This window comes from Ailuropoda melanoleuca, chromosome 15, assembly GCF_002007445.2.
Source record: "Ailuropoda melanoleuca isolate Jingjing chromosome 15, ASM200744v2, whole genome shotgun sequence".
NCBI classification, from domain to species: domain Eukaryota; kingdom Metazoa; phylum Chordata; class Mammalia; order Carnivora; family Ursidae; genus Ailuropoda; species Ailuropoda melanoleuca.
The window spans coordinates 73,054,423-73,075,426 of NC_048232.1; positions in this window are offsets into that span (position 1 = coordinate 73,054,423).

Consider the following 21,004-nt stretch of genomic DNA (forward strand, 5'->3'; position numbering starts at 1 on the left):
ACAAGAATGGACACACGAACTGTCGTGTCTAATAAGACTACAGCAGCAGAATACATAACATAACGGATCAGTCAGAGTGAAAAAGTCACGAAAGAATATGTACACAAACAGGCAAAGTGAAGCAAGATAGACCGACAGATATATATTTAGAGATAAAATTGGTGTAGACCATAAGGGAAAGCAAGAGAATAAAAATTCAAAATGAATATGGAGTGTAAGCTGGTGGTTGCCTAGGAAGGAATGGAATGGAGGTAGGGTCAGGAAGGAGTACCTAGGAAGGTTCCTTTCTTTCTGGGTTTTTGTTTTGTTGTTTTTTTAAAAGATTTTATTTATTTGTGAGAGAGCAGGAGCTGGGGTGGGGCAGAGGGAGAGGGACAAGTTGACTCCTCACTGAGCACAGATCCCAACATGGGGCTCTCAGACCCTTAGCTTAAGGGACTGAGGCACCCAGGTGCCCATAAAGGTTTCTTTCATAACCCACGTGGAGGACTTCTGCATTTGTTGTATCATTATTTATATCCTTAGGAAAGTTCATCTGTGTCTACTCAGCAGTTCTTCAGGCAGCTTTAAAAGGGCAGGGCCGGGGCAGCTTGGATGTTAGCAGAATGCCCGGAGCAGGACTGTATCCACTGCTTAGGAGCTGGGTGACCGGACTCGAAGGAGAGAAAATATTTTATTGTGCTTTGCAGATCCCGTGGGGTTTGGTTTGTTTTGTTTTTACAAATGGAAGGTTTGTGGCAACCCTGCATAGTATTGATGCCAATTTTCCAACAGCATTTGCTCACTTTGTGTCACGTTTTGGCAATTCTTGCAGTATTTTAAACTTTTTCATTCTTTGCTGCAGTGATCTGCCATCTGTGATCTCTGATGTTACTGTCGTGATGGTTTAGGGGCACCACAAATGGCACCCACACATAGATGTATGTGTTCTGACTGCTCCATCAACTGGCCATTCCCCTGTCTCCCCCTTCGGCCATGAGACACAGAAATTCTGGAAATGAAGCCAGTTAATAGTGCTACAGTGACCTCTGCATGTTCAAGTGAAAGGAAGAGTCACATGTTTCTCACTTTAAATCAAAAGCTGGAAATGATGAAGCTCAGTGAGGAAGGCGTCCCAAAAGCTAAGATGGGGCAAAAAGTGTGGCCTAACCAAGGTGTGAATGCAAAGGAGGAGTTCGTGAGGGACGTTTGAAGTGCTGCTCCAGGGAACACAGAACGCGAAGGAAGCGGAACAGCCTTGCTGACGGGAGAAAGTTTGGTCTGGATCGAAGAGGAAACCAGCCATATCATTCCCTTAAGCCAGAGCCTAACCGGAGCGAGGCCCTGACTCTCTTCAATTCTGTGAAGGCTGAGAGAGGGGAGGCAGCTGCAGAAGAAAAGTTTGAAGCTAGAAGGGGTTGGTTCATGAAGTTTAAGGAAAGAAGCCGTCTCCACAACACAGAAACAAAGAAAGTGGCTTCTTGATATAGAATCTACTCCCCGTGAAGATGCAGCGAAGACTGTTGAAACGACAGCGAAGCCTTTAGAATATTACATAGGTAATAACACAGTGGCTGAGTTTGAGAGAATTAACTCCCAATTATGGAAAAGTTCTGCGGGTAAAAAGCTACCAGACNTTGAAGACTGTTGAAACGACAGCGAAGCCTTTAGAATATTACATAGGTAATAAACACAGTGGCTGAGTTTGAGAGAATTAACTCCCAATTATGGAAAAGTTCTGCGGGTAAAAAGCTACCAGACAGGGGCACCTCGGTGGTTCACTTGGTTAAGTGCCCGACTCTTGGTTTTAGCTCAGGTCATGATCTCAGGGTCAAGAGATCAAGCCCCCTGTTGGGCTCTATGCTGAGCATGGAACCAGCTTGGGATTCTCTCTCTCTTTCACCCTCTGCTCCTCGCCATCCCCATGCGTGCACTGTCTCTCTCTTTCAAAAAAAAAAAAAAAAATGCTGGGGCACCTGGGTGGCTCAGTTGCTTGTCTGCCTTCGAATCAGTTCATGATCTTGGATCCTGGGATTGAGCCCCGCATCAGGCTCCCTGCTCAGTGGGGAGTTTGCTTCTCTCTCTCTCCCTCTGCCCCTTCTCGCTGCTTGTTCTCTCTCAAATAAATAAATAAAATCTTTAAAAAAAATAAGTTTTAAAAATAAATTTAAAAAAGTGCTACCAGACGGCATCTCATGCTACAGAGAAATCATTTGTGAAGAGTCAATCAATGTGACAAACTTCAGTATCTTATTTTAAGAAATCCCTACAGCCACCTCAACCTTCAGCAGCCACCGTGCTGATCAGTCAGCAGCCACCAACATCAAAGCAAGACCCTCCACCAGCAAAAAGATTATGGCTCACTGGAAGCTCAGATGACAGTGGTTTTATCAATAAAATGTTTTTTAATTTAGGTGTGTACTTTGTTTTCTTTCTGACATAATGCTATTGCATACTTAGAACATAACTTACATGTACCGAGAAGCCAAAAATTTATTGACTCACTGTATTCTGATAGTCACCAGATCGCAGTGACCTGGAACCGGACCCACAATATCTCCGAGGTATGCCCGAATAGCAGAAGGCCTTTCCCGACCATCACTCACCACGAGTCCATCCCTGATAAAGAGATCCAGGAATGGGCAAAACATAAACTTAAGTTTTGGGGTAATCTGTGACATAAGTTTTGGGGTATTAGATGATGGGAGTTGGAGAGGGAGAGGGAGGTCATAGAAAAACAGGCCAAGTCTCTTCCCTTGAACCCACTTTAAGATTTTTTTAATTTATCTGACAGAGAAACAGCCAGCGAGAGAGGGAACACAAGCAGGGGGAGTGGGAGAGGGAGAAGCAGGCTCCCAGCAGAGGAGCCCGATGTGGGGCTCGATCCCAGAACTCCAGGATCACGCCCTGAGCCGAAGGCAGACGCTTAATGACTGAGCCACCCAGGCGCCCCCCCCTTGAACCCACTTTAAATCAGAGCACTCACCTGTCAATATTTCATAAGATTTTATTTAGAAAAAGAACTTTTTTTTTTAAGTTTTTAAATTTGAAATTCCACTGCAAGGAAGTGGGGTTTTACTGCAGAACCTTTCCTGCCAATGCTCCATAGCTCTGGCACCATACACCGTCCTCTGGGCACTCTTGGGAGTCTCCCAAGATGCTGAGCAGAGCAGGGTTGGGGTGTTTCTGGATCCTCGGGTCAGCTGTGAATGGGACCCCACCGCAGATAGCCTTATTATAGTCATTTGCCTCTCAGGTACTATTTCATAGTATTTGAGATTGGAAAGGGAGGTCAGCCCCTCCAAGTCCGACTGTAGGTGCAGAAACCGAGGCTAGACCTGAAGCTACCTCAACATCAAGGTTAAGGTTAAACAGCTCAACACAGAGCTGGGACCAGAAGCCACTCTGGCTTCCAGCCGAGTGCATTCCCACAGCACGGTGCTGCTTTGTTTCTGCCGCCTTCTCCTTGTAGATGCTTCCACGTGCCCAGCGACACCAGCCGTGTAAGCGCAGTCTTGATTGCAGGAAAGCTGACGGGCACAGTAGCATGTGTTGACTCAGAAAGAGCCCACAGACAGGTCCTTGGCCCCGTGGTCGGCACACAGTAGGTGTGCGGGAACGCATGCTGACGGACTGTAGCGAGCGGGGCAGGAGCCCATGGTGTGGCCTCCCTGCGTGTATGATGGGGATACCTTCTTGTATGTCAGGAAAATGAGATAGAGCCTGCCTAATAATCGCAAAAGTGAGGATCCTGGCTGAGTGCTGAATGAACGAAGAGACCAGGGACACCATCGAATGCTCCTTACATCCAAGGCGCAGTGGATACGAAGTGAATGAACGCGGTGATGTTTAGTTTATGTGTCAACTTGACTGGATCGTGGGATGCCCAGATATTTGGCTAAACGTTATTTCTGGGTGTGGTGTGAGGGTGTTTCTGAAGGAGATTAGCGAATCAGGGGACTTAGAACAGCAGTTTGCTCCCCCCGTGGGGGTGGGCACCGTCAATCCATTGAGGGCCTTAGTAGAGGGAGAATTTGGCTTGTCCTCCCTGATGGCTTGCTCTGGGACACCCGTCTTCTCCTGCCCTTGGTGTTCCTGGTTCTCAGACCGTCAGACTCGGACCGAACTACACTGCGGGCTTTCCCGGCTCTCTCCAGCTTGCCTGTGGCAGATCCTGGGAATTCTCGGCCTCCATAATGGCATGAGCCAATTTCTTATAAGAAATCTTTTCCTATGCATATATCCTGTGGGTTCTAGTTTCTCTGGAGAACTCAGACTAAAACTCTGAAGGTGTGTGTGGTCCGGTAGGGTGGTTGAGTGTACACAGTTCTTTCATTTCTTCAAAAACAGACAGGCAGAGCTTCAGTTAAGTGTCTGCCTTCAGCTCAGGTCATGGACCTGGGGTCCTGGGATCAAGCCCCACGTCAGGCTCTGTGCTTTGTGGGGAGTCTGCTTCTTCCTGTCCCTCTGCCCCCCACCTGCGCTCATGCTCTGTCTCTGTCTCAAATAAATAAATAAAATCTTTTTAAAAATGCCATTCAGTAGGAGCGGTTCTAGGCAGAATTCAGCAGTAAACAAAACATCAATAATCCTGTATACCATAGTTGAGGGAAACAGGCAAAGTAAATAAATCAATTGTATAGAATGTTCACTGGTGTTAAGTGCCAGGGAGAAAAATCTAAGCAGGGAAGGGGGGGTGGTGAGGCACAGGGAATGGGATTTTAAACTAAGGTGGTTAGGGAAGACCCCATTGAGAAGGTGACATTTGAAGAATCAGAGAAGGTGAGGGAGAGGTACTGGGGCAAGGAGCATTCCAACAGACATCAGCAAGTGTAAAGGCCCTGAGGCAGTGTATGACTGCAGTGTTGGGGGGATAACTAAGGGTACAGTTGAGTGAGCCAGGGGGGAAAGAATGAGTCAAGGTCAGAGAACAGGGAGAGGGGCAGATCATGTAGGCTCTTTCTGGTTAGAGGAACTGGGCACTGTTGGGAGCCGAGAGAGGGCTCTGAGCAGAGGAGGAGCAAGGCCTCACTTACAGATTATCAGGAGCACGGTGGCGGCCAGGTGGGGGGCAGCCTGAGGCCTTGGGCAAGGGGAGACTACTGAGCAATCCAGGGGAGAGACGATGGTGTCTGAGGCCAGAGTGGTAGCGCTAGCTGTGATGAGTGAGTTCTATTGGAACATAATTTGAGAGGAGAACCGATGGGATTTAATGTCGGATTGGCTGTAGGGAGGAAGCTCCAGACAACTCTGGTATTTTGGACTTCAGCAACTGGAAGGATTAAGGCTGGAGGTGCTCTTTCACCTGAGATGGGAGGACTGGGAGGAGGGTGGTTTCCGGGGTCTGTCAGATGCTCGAGCATCGGGTGCTAAGTTGGAGATGCCTAGTAGACAGCCGAGTCGAGACGTCGAGTAGGAAGGTGAGCACACGAGTCTGCAGCTCAGGGTAGAGCGGTGACGGCCAGAGCGTCAGCCCAGAGCATCAGCCCAGAGCGGGGGAGGTTTCAAGTCCGAGAGTGATGAGACCCTAGGGCACGAGTGCAGAGAACAAAGAGGAAAGCTCTGCTGGAAGCCAGCAGTGGCCCCACAGGAGAACAGAGCGGGGTGGGAGGATCCCTGGGGACCCTCTCTGCAGCGAGGGATGGCAGGTGTTAGATCCACGAACGTGAGGCTGGGAAAGGACATCCCGGGCAGACAACCAGACACGACGTGGAGACAAAGTGAAAGATGGGAGGGCTGAGAGGTGAGTCGTAAGCAGCCTGTGGAAGGTCCCCAGCAGGCCAGCGCTCATGGACAGCATCCTGGGGCCTTGGGAGCTGGGAGGGAGCACAAGGGCAGGACTGGGGTGGGGCTGAGGGGAGTGAGGCCCGCCCACTCAGGGCCTCCTGAGAGCGGGACCAGCCCTGGCACAGCTCCGGGACTCAAATTCCGCCGCCTCAGCTCCTTGTGCTCCTCACCCCGCCCCGAGCACCCAACAGGCAGTCAGGCTCGGGCAGATGAACGGCCTACTCGCTTCCCACTAAGGCCTCAGGGTTTGAACCGTGGCCACGTTATCTGTTGCTTAACCTCACTCTGCCTCAGTTCCCTCATCTGTCAAACGGGGGTGTTAATTGTACCTTCCGAGGGTGCCTGTGAGGTTGAGAAACCTCAAGTGCTTGGAATACCACCTTCCTATGCGGAGAGTAGGCATGTGGAAAAACCGACGGCTGCTATGACGGGATTTGTCAGAATGAAGAACGGGAAGGAGGTTGGAGAGACGGATTCGTGAGCAGCTGCAGGTCAGAGCAAGAGACAGAGGGAACCCGAAAAGGCAGTTGCCGCAGACAGGCTGAGGTGTTGGGTATTATGGAGAGAAGAGGCATAAGCTCTGGGGGACACAGCAGTGTGTCATTCCATAGCTCAGTACACATTTCCCACTGCGTACTTGAACTGTTCTCAGAGCTGGCTTGATTGGAAAGCAAGGGCAAGTCTAATCTTCCAGAAGGGACTCCAGGGGACAGAGGAGATGGGCATAAGCTCAATCTCTCAATCCCTAGCTTCCAGTCGGGCACTTCAACCAAGCCTAACGCAGGTCATCTGTTGGCCTGGAAGGATTCACAGGTGATGTAGGGGCTGTAGGTCTAGAGACGGGATTTAGGCTGTGTGCCCAGCAGGGCCCAGGGCAAGGATTACCACTGTTGCCCAGGGAGGGCCTGACCCCTGGATCCCTCAGCAAAAAGTGAGGACTGAGCCCCGTGAGCTTCTGGGCAAGTCCTCTTGCTGTGTGGGTTGCAGGCCAGGCCCTGAATTCCTGGTGGGAGCAGTGCCTGCCTCTGGGCTGGGTCTCCCCAGAGAAGGGAGCAGCTCATTACTTGTGTATCAGTTTGCTAGGGCTGCCATGTTGAAAGACAACACGCTGGGGAGTTTAAACATTAGAAATGCGTTTTCTCACAGTTCTGAAGTCTAGAAATCCAAGATCAAGGTGCTGGCAGGTTTGATTTCTTCCAAGACTTCTCTCCTTGACTCGCAGACAGCCACCTTCTTGCTGGTTCCTTTCATGGCCTTTCTTTGTGCATGGGTTCGTGGTGTCTCTGTGTAACCAAATTTTGTCTTCTCTCAGGACACCAGTCATATTGTATGAGGGCCCATCCATATGACCTCATATAGCCTTAACTATCTCTGTAAAAGTCTTATCTCCAAATATTGTCACATTCTGAGGTTAAGACTGAAACATGAGTTTTAGGGAGGACACGGTTCAGCCCCTGACATGTTCATTTTCAAATATTTCAGTGCCCTGTGCTAGACTTGTGTTGATGTTGAACTGAAAAGACAAATGATACTGGTTTCCTTTCTTTGTCAGAACCCTTGGGACTATTGTACCCATTGTTTGGGTGAGAAAGACGAGGTTCAGAGTCAGGCATCCAGTCATTTGTCCAAGCTCCCAGGGCTCGTCAGTAGCACAAAGAGAAGGTGTGCCCCCTGGTGTCCATATGTGTGAACAGCAGGCTGCTGCTTCTGCCACCTGCTTATTATCAGTTACTTTTACTGGAACACAAACTGTTCGCTTGAATGAGTAAATCCACAGAGCCAGAAAGTTGCACTACTTGCCAATCAAGAGAGAAGGACAAACAGTTTGGCAGATGGTACTGGGAAGACTCCATCACTATACTTGTCTAACAGCCCCTAATAGAGGTAGCCTTGAAACAGATTAAAGACCTCAGTGCGTGCGTATGTACAAACATAAAGTGTGTATGGTCATGTAGGAAAATATCTCTGTGACCTGGAGGCAGGGAAGGGCTTCTAAACCACCCTGTCAAAAGATGAATCACAGGCACAAACACTGAATGGACATTACAGGTTCTGACCCAAAAGACCACCATGGAAGTGAGGTCGTAGAGACCCAGCAAAATGGGGAAAAGACAACTTCCAGCATCTAAAACTGACAAGGGACTTAGACCCCCAGAAACCAAGGAATTCTGCCCAACCCTCAAGAAGACGGGGCGCCTGAAAGAAAACAGGTGGAGGACACTGAGCTGGTTACTCCATGAAGAGTCCCCCAAGACAGGATAGGTGTGCGAACTGGCGAGTATCTAAGAGGTGAACGGAAATGACGAGAGATCACGTTAGCCTCGTGAGATCTGCTGATGTCAGAAGCTGACTGATGCCAAACAAGGGGACTCCCGGGCTGTGCTGATGCGAGTTGAGACGGACCAGCACCGTGTACCCCACAACCCGGCCGTCCTGCTCCGGGACACCAGCCCTAGAGAGTTCTTGACACAGCCATAAGGGAGCGTGCCTAACCGTGTCCACTGTGGCATCACTCTAGCGTGGAAACGGCCCACGGGAAGGGGATTTTGGGGATGAGTGCCCCCTCCAGGGGATGGTGTGGTGATTGGCTGCATCACAGGCACTTTCCTTCCCCAGGCCTGCCTTCTGTAGTGAATTTGAGCCTAATGGTGAAAAGAATTTCTCATGGTAAAGTGAAGAGATAAGAAAACGATTAAGGATGTAATTGCCTTGCCTCCTGTGTGGCTCATGAAGTTTAATGACTGCCTTATTATAAATTTCTTTTTTTCGAATCTAGTGGCACTCTGCCTGGGTCCGTATCCAGAACCATTAAGCAAAGGAAGGGAAGGAAAGGCCATCAGTGGCAGATTAGGGCTGGGCCTGCCAGGGCTCATCCACGCGGGGTGTGGTCAGGCAGCTCTGGGAGACTGGCATGGGGGCTTTCCTGCAGCCACATGCAGAATTGCAAGAGCTGTGCTTCCTAAGGGCTTTGCTTGCGGTCACTGTCATCGACTCTGCTCTCCCCTGACCTCTGACATAAGAAGGAAGCTCTAGTAGACGCCCCCACTTCACGCGCATCACCGGAGGCCCTGCCCGCCTTATCCCATTTCGCTCACAGCTGGAGCCAAGAGCTGGGCATTACTGCCCCAGTTTTTAGGAGAACCTCTGGGCGTTGGCACAGGCACAGACCATGGACAGACAGCCTGCTCTCTTCAGCAAATAAAGTGCAAAGGGGGATCACCAGGATGGAAGGAAGCTGATCCCTGCATGATCAGTCCCCGAGCACCCTGCCCACCTCTAACTGCTGGATAAGAGGGAAAGAAGTATGTGTGTGGCTCCCTTTCTGAAGATGCGGCTCTCGGGCTGGGGGTGGGGGTGGGGGTCTCTGATAGAGCAGCTGAGCCTGTACTCCAGCTAACACAGCCACGTCAATCATTTTTTCAGAGAATATTTAATGATATGAGAAAAGGCTTCTAGTGTATAGCTCAGTAGACAAAAGCAAGATTCTTAGAGCACTGAAGCGACTCTGTGTGATGATACAACGGTGGACACATGTCCTTATACATTTGTCCAAACCCATAGAAGATGCAGCACCAAGCATGAACCCCAAAGGAAACTTCGGACTCTGAGTGATGATTCTGTGTCAATCACAGGTTCGTAGATTGTAGCAAGTGTCCCACTCTGGCAGGGGATGTTGGAATTGGGGGAGGCTCTGTGTGTGTGTGTGTGTGTGTAGGGGCAGGGGTTATATGGGAAATCTCTGTCTCTTCCGCTCAATTTTGCTGGGAACCTAAAACTAAGAAATCAAGTCCATTAAAAAAGAAAAGAAAAGAAAACATAGCTGCATAGATATACGCCAAGTATGAAGACCCACTCATTTTTCTGTGGCTTGGCCTTACCCTTCTCATGGCTTGCCGAGAGGTCCACGTGGTAATTTGAAGGCAGCCCCTGGGACATGGAGTTCTTTGTGCCTCGTGAATAATGGTCTGTGTAAGGTGTGCAGACAGGTTCTCAGGGCTCAGCTGGGCCGCAAGCTCTCGTGATCCCTGCGGCTGATGAATGAGCAGGGGTCCAGGGAGCATAGGACAGTCAGGTCTGTCACTCGGCGAGGGTCCTGTGGCTCTGGCAGCTGCAGGCACTTCTGAGCCTGTTTTCATTGGACCCTGTGAAATTGGCCCTGGAGGCACCCTGTGTGGTGGGCACCACGCCCCACGTCTCCTGAACCCAGCACTGCTCACAGGAGCTGTGCGCGCGCGCTCTGCGTCCTCAGGGTCCCTCTGGAGAGGCTGCGAGCATCTCCGGAAGTCTGGATTCGGATAGGGATGATGACAGTCGGTGATTCTCTCTCAGTTGTGTTCATTAGATTCCTGAGGTGTTGTGTCTGAGGAGAATGAGAGTGTTAATTGTATTTATAATGAAATCCATTAGTGCATAAGTAAAATGCATGAATATTCTATGTGTCACTATCAAGCACCACCAGCCAGGCCCACGCTGCCTGCACGAGAGTTTGGGGTCGCCGCTCCATTTCTGCAACTTCTCTGCCACTTTACTGAGACACACATGGGGGCCCACGGGCACTCGCACTCGCATGTGCGTGCACCCCTGCAGGCACGCGCGTGTGCTCCCCTGCACCGAGGCTCCTCATACAGGGGGAGGCAGGACGGTCTTCAGATGATGCGCTCTTTCTGGAAGCAAATACAGGTCAGGCATGATGTGACGGAAGCGCCATCACGTGGGGGCAACAGTAGAGATGGGCTCACATGCTTCTGCCGTTCTGCGGGAGACAGCAGGCCCGGGTCCCACCTGCAGATTCTCCTGACGGCTGGGGCTGTGCCCCCCATCTGGGTTCCCCTTCCTTCCCAAGGAGAGGGTGCTGGGGAGGGGCTGCTCCAACGGGAGGGCTGGATCTGAACCAGGTGCCTCCCAGCCTCTGACACTGGTCATTGCTTGCGGGCAGACGAGAGAGGGAGGGAAGACTGCTCCCTCCCAGAGAGCAGGGCTGCGAGCAGGTCCTGCATGCGTCATCTCTGTGCATTTACCTAGCACTGTACTTTAATAAAGTGATCTACCCCTTTCAAGCGTGAGCACGTGCATGTATGTAATCTCTACACCCATTGTGGGGCTTGAACTCAGACCCTGAGACCAAGAGTCGCAAGGCTTTACCCACTGAGCCAGCCAGGAGCCTCTGAACACATTTATCAGATAAGAAAACCATATATTGAAATCTTAAAGGGAAACCAGCCTTACTTGCCATAAATTGATATTAATTTTTTAAGATAAATGCAAAAATGCATATTGCGTATGCCTGCAGTGCATGAGATATTTCTGGAAGGCCGCATAAGAGGCACATAGTGATTGCCTGAGAGAGGAGAGCTGGTGGCTAGAGACGGGTGACTATTCCTATGTAATTCCATTTATACCTTCTGCCTTTGGACTTAAACAAAGACAAATAGTTTGGAAAAAATGCAGTGAAAACAGAACATTGGCATCGCCTCCTGAAGGTGCTGAGCCTCGGCCTCTCTGTGATAAAGAAGATTAGGGAGCGGAGGGAGGCGGTGAGGAGAGGAGAGCATCCAGCTGAGACTTTCTCTTTGATGTAATCAAAGAACAAAAACTGTAAGAACTGTCTTCCCACTCTGTTGCTCCTGCTGTTCCCTTGTCAAGCTCCCTGCCAGCCCTCAGCATCCGGGCCCTGACTTGTGGTCAGCATTGTTGCAGGAACAGAACAGGCTCCAGGAAGTCAGACCTGAAAGCCGGCTTAGAGGCTTCCAACCGAATATTCCTGACCGGGCTCATGCATCCTCAAGGACACCTGTGAACATGCAAGATTTTATGCTCATGTCTATTTTCCAGGGAGATGGTGCTTGGTCTTTCTCAGCTTTGCAAAGGATTCTGTGGTTTCTAAAAGCCACTCACTTTGCAGAAGCAGAAACTCGAGGTTGGGAAGGAGTGACTTCTCCAAGGATATGCAGCTCATGCCTGGCGGTGGCGTTGGACCCAAGGCTCTTGGCCTCTCTCAGCAGATGCTCCTTGGATGCATTAGCAAGTTGAGGACACAGAGGATCCTAGATCTTGAGCTGGAAGGAAGAACCTGCAAGGACCCATTTTGTCCAGTGCTCTGCCTTCGAGCAGGTGAGGGCTTCCCAGCCTAGATTTCTGAAGGAAGCTTGGAGGACTGGAGAAGTTGGTGGCCTTGAGGATCCTCATGGCTCTAGCATTTACACAGTGATCAAATGTCATGCTCATGTCATGCTCATGCAAAGCAAAGCAACCTGAGCGTGGGAAGATTTGCTCTGAGCCCGGGGAAATGGGAATTCCTGACCTCACCGACCGCTGGGGACGGATGTGGCACTGGTGGCTTGCACTCCAAGGTGCCTTTGCCGTGCAGATTGCGTTCTGTTCCAGACGCTAAGATTAGAGTGTACATCAGACCTAGTTTTTCTGTAACTTTGAAGGTCGTGTCTCCACTAGAAAGTGGAGATGTGGGGCTGCGTTTTGGCCAGTGTGTTTCTGCAGAGACTCCGTTTTCGGGAGGTTGACGGGCCCTTCCTTCGAGTAATGGACGTGTTGACTGTGTTGGAATCTGACCCAGTAGTTCAGGAGAAGTGGTTCTCAACAAGGGGCAGTTTTGCCCCCAGGGGACATTCATGTCTGGGGGCATTTTCTGTTGTCACAACTGGGCAGAGGGGTCCGGGTGTAGGGGTGGGCGTGCTGTTGGCATCTAGTGGAAGAGACCATGATGTTGCAAAACACCGCAGTGCATGGTCCCGCAACACGGAATGATCCAGGCCAAGTTGCCCTCAGTGCTGAGGGGGAGAGACCAGGCCGTGGGGTTGCTTTAGAATGTCTTCCAGAACCGTCTCCAATACTCCACACAAAACCCCGCAGAAAAAAAGACAAAACCAGAGATGGAGACAAAACATAAGAGATGCTGAACTCTGGGAAACAAACTGAGGGTCACTGGAGGGGAGCTGGGGGGGAGTTGGGGAAACGGGGTGACAGGCATTAAGGAAGGCACGTGATGTGATGAGCACTGGGTGTTGTATGCAACAGATGAATCCCTGAACTCTACCTCTGAAACTAAGAATACACTATATGTTAATTAATTGAATATAAATAAAATCAAATTAAAAAAACCCCCACAGAACTCTGAAAGGACCCATGCATATGGTGTTGGGTTGAGTGGAAGAATCCATTTTGTGAACTAACGTCAGCCAACTTCATTAGGCAAATGGCTAGGTAAGCTTTGGTTGGTAGCAGAGGCTGGTAGTTGTTCACCGAATTTGCTCCCCGGTGGAAATGCTACCTACTTGACCTGACACTTGTCAGCAAGGAGGTGCAAAGCAATCGTACAGCCTTCTCGCTCAGTCCCAATTCTTTGTCCTTGGAGGCGCTCTGCCTGCACCTTGGATAAAAGGCTCATTGAGGCAAAGTGTCACCAAATTGTCTCAACTGGTGGCTGGACCCTTTAGGAATGGAGCCTCCGGTAGCGTGGGGGAGGGCGCCCTGGGCTCCATTTCCTGTTCACACATGGGCGGGACGTCTCTAGTGTGTGTCATCCAATGCGCATATCTGAAGACCACGGATTTTACCAAGGAGAGCCTTTGTCTAGCTTCCATGATGCTCCCTGGCCACGAATTTCACCACCTAAGTCTATTTCTAACATCTATTATTGCTAAGTAGCAAACTCTCCAGTATGGATCCGAGATCAAGAGCGCCAGAGCGTGTGGTGGCCCTTCCAGAATGTGGCCTTTTGACTGAAGGCCCCAGCCGTCCCTGAAATGTGGGATCCTGATTTGGGCAGTCAGCCACCGCTGGGGCAACCGAAGTCCCACAGTCTCCCCTACACACTCCGTGGAAAGATTCTAAGGTGAATTCCAGGGGGCAGGGCTTCTGGAAGGCCAGCATGGGGATCAGGAAGAAAGACGTGTAGGAAGCAGGGTATGCAACAGAAGCCCCCAGAGGAAGGAGGCCAGGAGGAGTTTGCAGCCTCAGCAAATCGGCCTTCGGTTGGTGGCCTTCCAGCTTGCCTGTGGCCTTGTGTTCTGAGGGTTGGGAAGCTCAGCCAGGGAGCTCCTCCCCACATCCCCTGTGGCTTCAACCCAGGAGGGCACTGAAAAGAGCAGCCCCACTGCACAACAGGCTCTTCCTGTATCTCAGAAGATTTGATTATCCAGGCGCCTGGGTGGCTCAGTCAGTTAACTGTCTGACTTCAGCTCAGGGCATGATCCCAGGGTCATGGGATCGAGTCCCACTTTGAGCTCCCCCTGCTCTGTAGGGAGCCTGCTTCTCCCTCTCCCTCTGCCTGCCACTCCCCCTGCTTGTGCTGCTTTCTCTCTCTCTGTCAAATAAATAAATAAAATTTTAAAAAAAAAAGAGGAGGGAAAAAGAGCAGTTGCCAAGAGAACATGTCAACTTTCTGCATTAGATGGAGAGACAGGGCGTTCTGAATTAGCAGGAGGGAGAAAGGTCTGCTGAAAACATGCCCGTATCCACTCATTTATTCATTCAAAGAGCATGTCGAGAGCCTACTTTGCCCAAGACCTGTGCTGGCCTTGAGGGTCATGTCTCTGAATACCACCAGCAGGGTCTCACATGCAGCTTCTAGCCCAGTGGGGGAGACAGACCCTCAACAGATCATCGCATAAGTAAGTGTTTACTCACAACTGCGCTAAGTGACGCAGAATACAGCACGGATGACTCAGACACATTTGAAGAGGGAGAACCGCCATAGTGGGGGGGGGGGTTGGGGGCGTGGGGACATGGCAAACTAATGCTAAACGCTTTCTGGGTAAGCATCCAGAAAATCACCCTGCACAGGGCAGAGGCAAGACTTTGGTAAGAAAATGTGCATTGTTGGCCTCTGGGGGATGAGAGTCCATGAGGGTTTCCACGGGTGGATGGAGGCAAGGGTCACCGGGTCCCCCTCTGGCATCCGTGTTCCCTGACATTGTCCAATAAGACTGTGGCCAGGACTGCCCTCAGCTATGCCTCCAAAGTGGGAGGGAAAGCTTGCAGAGTATTACTTCAAACCAACTCAAAGAACACACCCTAAAGCTTCTGACAGCGAAGTTTATTCTTCCCTTTCTGTGACCAAAGTCCCAATTAGGTAATGTCTGAACCGTGATTGAGGGAGACCTCTTGGTGCATACAAACACTTGGACCGTTGACTCAGGAAAACATATGAACTGCTTGAAGGAAGTACTAGTTAGTTATGGCCAGTGGATTTTTCACTGCATGGAGTTTCTGCCACCACCATGTTGTGGAGGCAGCGGTGAAATGCCGGGGAGAGGCCAGGACAAGGGCTTGCTTCAGTTCATGTTCTGTTGATTGGCAATGGGAGCTTGAACAAGACACTCAGTGTCTCTGGCTTCATTTTCCTTATCTGAATAATGGAGATAATAACACCCAAATAGCACCTAAATAGCACTCTACTGTTTAGGAGAGTTTTTGGCTGCAGGTAACAAATACCCTCTAACAGGGGCCTAAACAAATAGACGTTTCTTTTTCTCCCATAAGGAAAAGCCCTAAGGCAGATGGTTTCAGCTATTGGAACAGCAACTCAGTGACATCAGGGTTCTGGATCTGCTTCTTGGCAATTCTCTTGTCCTTTCCCTCATGGTTACAAGATGGCTGCTGCAGCTCCAGACATCAAGTCCATATTCAGGGCAGTAAGAAGAGAGGGTAAAAGAGGTGGAACTGCCTCTTTACCTTTTATGCAGCTATTCTAGCAATCCCCAGCAGACTTTTGCTTTTACCTCCCTGGCCAGAGCTGTGTCCCATAGCCACCTCGAGCTGCAAGAGAGACTGGGGAAAGTGAGATTTGTTTTGTTTTGGGCCTTTCCAGTCTATTGGGTGGGTTAGCCACGCAAAGCAGTGATAGCACAAGGCAGTGGAGAGAGGCAGAGGAGAAGCTGGTCTTCATTTCATGTCTGTCTTCCTCCTTCAGGCTCCGTCGCTCCCCCACAGTTGTTATAGGGCTCAGAGAAGACTGTGTGCATGAACGAGCTCTGTCATGTACTGCACAACAAGCTAGAGCCATGATTCAGAATATCAGAGCTGCCAAAAGGCAAAACAAGGCAAACCATCCTTGAGCACTCTGCTTTCCCCTGCTTATTTGTTAGAGAAGGTTTGGGCGTGAGTTAGATCATCATTAAGCATTCTAAGCATTTGCTTTAAAACCTCACCTCTTGTGATCCCTCCTTGTTCTGTTCATTCTTTGTTCTCAGTGCGACAGGGGCCCGTCAGTTCTCTCTGCAAATAAAATCAGTGAAAAACCTTCCGGGTGCATTTCAAGGCATACACGGGCGCTGTGAATGCCGGCTGGGCTGTGGCGTGTGTTAATTCATCAACAGGGGAAAAAAAAAAACAACTCTGTCAATATTTGCAGGGAAGAGAAGTCTTCACGAGAAAGAAAGGCCACATTATGGAAATGGAATGTTTTATGCAGGAGACATTTTAGAATCAGGGACAGTCAATAAAGAGGCTAAGAAGGGTTAAGTACTTTGGTATAAGAGTAAGGCACCGAGGAGTCTACTGGTTTAGAAATAACACGAGACTTCCATAACCTGCCCCTCCCTGCCGCCCCACGCCCCCATTGTAGGAAATAATGGACATTTCTCCAAGACTGGTGGAAAAATCTAGAAGTGCATGTCCCGAAAGGATTGAGGGAAAATCACCACAAGCAATCACCGCCGTGTCCTGTATTCTGAATGGACTGGCTGCTTTGTTCATCATCAGCCCAAAAGGAATTAGAGGAGGTGGCGATAGTTACAGCTTCTGAAGTCAGACGGACTGGGTTCAAATCCCAGCTGAACCACTTGCTGTGTGACTTGGGCTGGTTGTTTAACCTCTCTGGGCCTCGATTCCTCAGCTAGCAGAAGGGGGTGATAACATCCGTCGTCATGAGGGCTAAGTGCCTTGCTGCTGTTAGCGATCATCATATGTGAACTGCTGACAGGCTGCAGATCTGGCCATCAGGAGACATGGGGTTTTCCCCACTAGACCCATGAATTCGTGCGTGTGCCCAAAGACACATTTTCTTTCTTTCCTCTTTGGTAACCGGAGCAGTGATTTTGAAAGCAATGCATGCACTTTCGAGAAGGACGGGGGTGACCAGGTTTAGGCAGCATAGCACAGAGGCCGGGCGTCCCAGCTTTGCCATCAGACCCGTTTTGATTCGAGCCGGTCGCTGCTGCTTCCTAGTGTGGTCCTGGAGAAGGTAACTGGCCACCTGTGTGGAGGAGAGATGGGCAGTGCTCCCGCTCAGGGGCTACCCAGATGCAGCAACAGGACGGAGCTATCAAACGCTTGGCACCCTGCCAGACACACAGTAAGGGTTCCGTACATGACTTTAGCAACAATAAATCAAAAGCAACTGACAGCTGAGGGCTCCCGACTGTCTGTGCCAGAATCCATCATCACTGCCTTTGTTGCCCCCATCCCTCAGTTTCCATGCGGGGGGACAGGGAGGGGCCCCAGGTGAAACAGCATCCTGGCTTCTGTCGGGAGAGGAGCGAGTTACCTGCTTCGGGGGCTCAGGAGAAGGAGCTGCACCTGCTCAGAGCATCCTCTCCCCTTTGGAACCAGCCTGTCTGCAGGAGGCATACTTTCTACCCGCCCTGCACCCCAAATCCCAGCACCTTACAGGGGCAAGCCCCTGGGTCCGTGTGTCGTGGGCCACCTCGAGCGTGGCCCGAGCCTTGTCCTCAGCCTGACCCCTGAGGCAATGAGGGGGCTCTCCATCCCTGCGACTCCCCATGCTCCGGGGGCGGGGGGAAAGACAGGGCTGTTGGTGATGAGCCCCAGCTCCATGGGTCCCAGGCCCCAATCTACGTTCTTGGCAGTGAATGCCACAATGTTTAAATCAGAGGATTATTGTGATATTCAAGAAAGATCTGCAGGTTATTAGACTATAGAATGCTTAGCCTTTGGGGCAGAGACAGTGTCTGTTTTTTTCCCTTATCCCCAGGGCCTAACATAATAGACATCCAATAAACATGTGTTGAACAGATAACTGAAAATTAATTTCAGTAGTCGGTATGCGAAAATCCCATAGGCACAGAGATGTTCGTTGTGGCAGTATTTATAATGGTGAAAAACTATTTTTTATGGTCTGATTGAGAAATCTGTGTGTGGTATTGAATAGGATGAAGTGGATGCTATTATTAGAGTTACCACAAAGCATAAAAACATGGAAAAGTACTTCTGGAATATAAAAGAAAAAACTACAGATGAAATTTAAAAATACTGCGATTAAAACAATATACACGTGTAACTCTTGATGAAGATGGGAAGGTGCCTTTAGAGAGTGATTCTTGTATAAAATTAGCGGGCTTACGAGCAAGCAAGCAACACTTGTGACAATGTTCTACAGTGACGTCTAGAATATTTGTAACGTCTTTTAAAGAAACCCCTGCAGCCCTTTCTAAACAGATGAGCCAGTTTGCTATTTTCCAGGGTCGATGTGGTGAGCTGTGAAAGGCCTCATTGGATCGGGGGCTTTTGAAAATTTCCAGCTCCCCACCTCCCAGTGCAGACCTGGCAAAATTATTCTTGGCAAATGCACGCTTGTCTCAGAACTCTCGGTGCAAAGAGCCTCCAGCAGCCGAGGTGCCATAATCTGTACTGGGAAAACTTCGTCAACAGAGGGGGTTTGACAGAGGGCTTTTCAGGCTTCATTACCAAGCCTGTTCCTTCTCATCTCCCCACAATTTTAGTAAACAAGCCAGGCAGGTAGTTTTTCTGTCCCCCGGGTCTGTGGGGTTGCAACACGTGGAAGGAAGCCTCACGTTGGCCCCTTCCCTACCCTCTGCTCTGTCCCTGTAGCCGAGCCCAGACCCCTGTCCGCCCCCCCCCGCCGCCCCCAGCTGCCAGCCACCCTCGTTCCCCCTCCCACTGCGGCACCCCAGCACTTGTGGAAAGCCAACGGTTGCCCATTCTCACACCTCTTCCCACCGATGGCCCGTGGCCTTAACGAGACAGTTTGACTCTTTGTGAGACCTGCTGGTGTCCTGCCCAGGTATTTGGTTGAGTTGCTCCTGGAACTGCAGCTTCAAACCATCCGGGCCTTCGTTCGCCACAACCACACCCTGGGACACCGAAATAGGTCTCTGTGGAGGTCCAGGTGGGGCTGGCCTGGGCTCTGCCCCACCCACAGCACCCCAGGGCCGCCAGGGTGGGCCGAAGCCGTTTGGGGCCACGGAGAGAAAGTCCAGTGCGGCTCCTTGCTGGGCCCTTCCTTCTATCCAAATTTCTGGGCCTTCCACTTCGGTGAGTGAGAGCGGACAGCCTGCCCAGGATGCAGTGTGGACCTGGGCCCACCTGGCCTTGCAGGAAAAGCAAGGCTTTCACTTCTCAGCTCTGCCATTTACCAAGGCAAGTTCCATGACGGCTGTCCTCTGTTCAGCACAAGTTAGGTCCGTGCTAAGGCTTCTGCGTGTTTTCATCCCTTGTGCTCTTCTCCACAGCTCTGCAGAGGTGAGGCCCAGAAGGGGACAGTTATTGGCCCAGTGTCCCCCAGCTTACAGTAGGGAAAGCCAGCATCCAAACGCAGATGGGCTTCCTTCCCCAGCTGAGCACTTAATCCTTACCTGGCACGACCTCCTGGGACCCGGCTAAGCCTGTTTCTCTCGCAAAGCAGCAGAATGACTCCACTTTGTTCCTTTCTCCATAAATCCGAACTGCAAAAATTCTGAAAGCTGAAAGTTTGGTTTCTTTTTTTTAAACATACTTTTTTTCCCCTTAAGATTTTATTTATTTATTTGACAGAGAGAGTGAGAGAGCACAGGCAGGGGGAGCAGTGGATGGAGAGGGAGAAGCAGGCTCCCCGCTGAGCAGGGAGTGCAATGCAGGGCTCGATCCCAGGACCCTGGGATCATGACCTGAGCCAAAGGCAGACGCCTAACTGACTGAGCCACCCAGGCGCCCCCCCCCCAATCATATTTCTAGCTCCAAAACATAGATAGTGGCAAAACCTGCCCACAGTTGCCAGGGGGTTCCTCACGGTTTTGATTTATGTCACTTACTGTGAATGTTCCTATGTTTTACTGGGGAAATGTGAACCATGAGTTGGATGGTGGGTCTGCCCCAGAACGTACTGGAGGTGTGACACAGCCCCTGGAGTATATACAGTGCTGTGTTTCTGTAGAACCTGGAAAATTCTGAATTCTGAAAGGTGTCTGTTCCCGGGGGATTCAGATGAGTCCACGGAGCTGGACAGAACTGCCCACGCACGCTCACACCCGCCTGCTTATCCTTGCCCAGTGGGAAACCTGTAGGCAGTTCGGTAATAAATGTCGGAAGCCCACACGTACGTGCTCTCTGACTCAGCAATTCCTGTCCTAGGAACTGCTTCTAAAGGTTGAAGGATTTAGGGTATTCCTCCCAATGACAATCTGGAAATAGCCTAAAATCCCAGTCTAGGGAAATAATTTAAATAAAGGCTAATGCATTCATGCAACAGAACACTGTACAACCATTAAAATTGGTGCTGGACTTGTAAATTTAGTAACACAGAAAAATATTCATTTTTATGTTTTGGGACGCCTGGATGGCTCAGTTGGGTAAGCCTCCAACTCTTGGTTTCAGCTCAGGTCATGATCTCAGGGTCCTGGGATTGAGCCCCACTTCTGGCTCCCCACTCACTGGGGCGCCTGCTTGTCTCCCTCTCCTCCTGCCCCTCCCCCTGCTCCTGCTCTCTCTCTCCCTCTCTCTTAAAAAAAAATCTTTAAAAAATATATACATTGTATGTTTTTAAGTGGGGGGAACCCCTCCCGAGTTGCAAAATAGTGCATATTATATATGGTCCCATTTTTGTTAAAAGGAAAAGAAGTCAAAGGAGAAAAAAGAACCCCGTCACTACCCTTCCTCTCCTGGGAGGACAGTTTTCTGAGCTATGGCGCTCTCACACCAGGGCAGCGCTGGGCTGTCAGGACACCGCGCTGGCTGGCCTGGCTGTTGATCTGCGACAGTAAGGGATGCCTTCTGTCCTTAGGTGACTCGGACCCTTCCTGCCCTCATTGCTCCCCTCCCCGGGTGCCAGGCCTAAATGGCAGGAGCACTCAGAGCGGATTTCAGGGGCAGCCCTTTCTGCAACCTGATGTGGGGTCATGTACGGATTTTCATCCATTCCTTCAACACACATGTATTTGCAAGGCAAATGTGCTCAATGCCAAGGATGAAGAAACGAGCAAGACAAGAGGCTCCCGCATCGGACACTCGCCAGCGGCTGAGGCTGGGTCTTACCCATCTCTGCCGT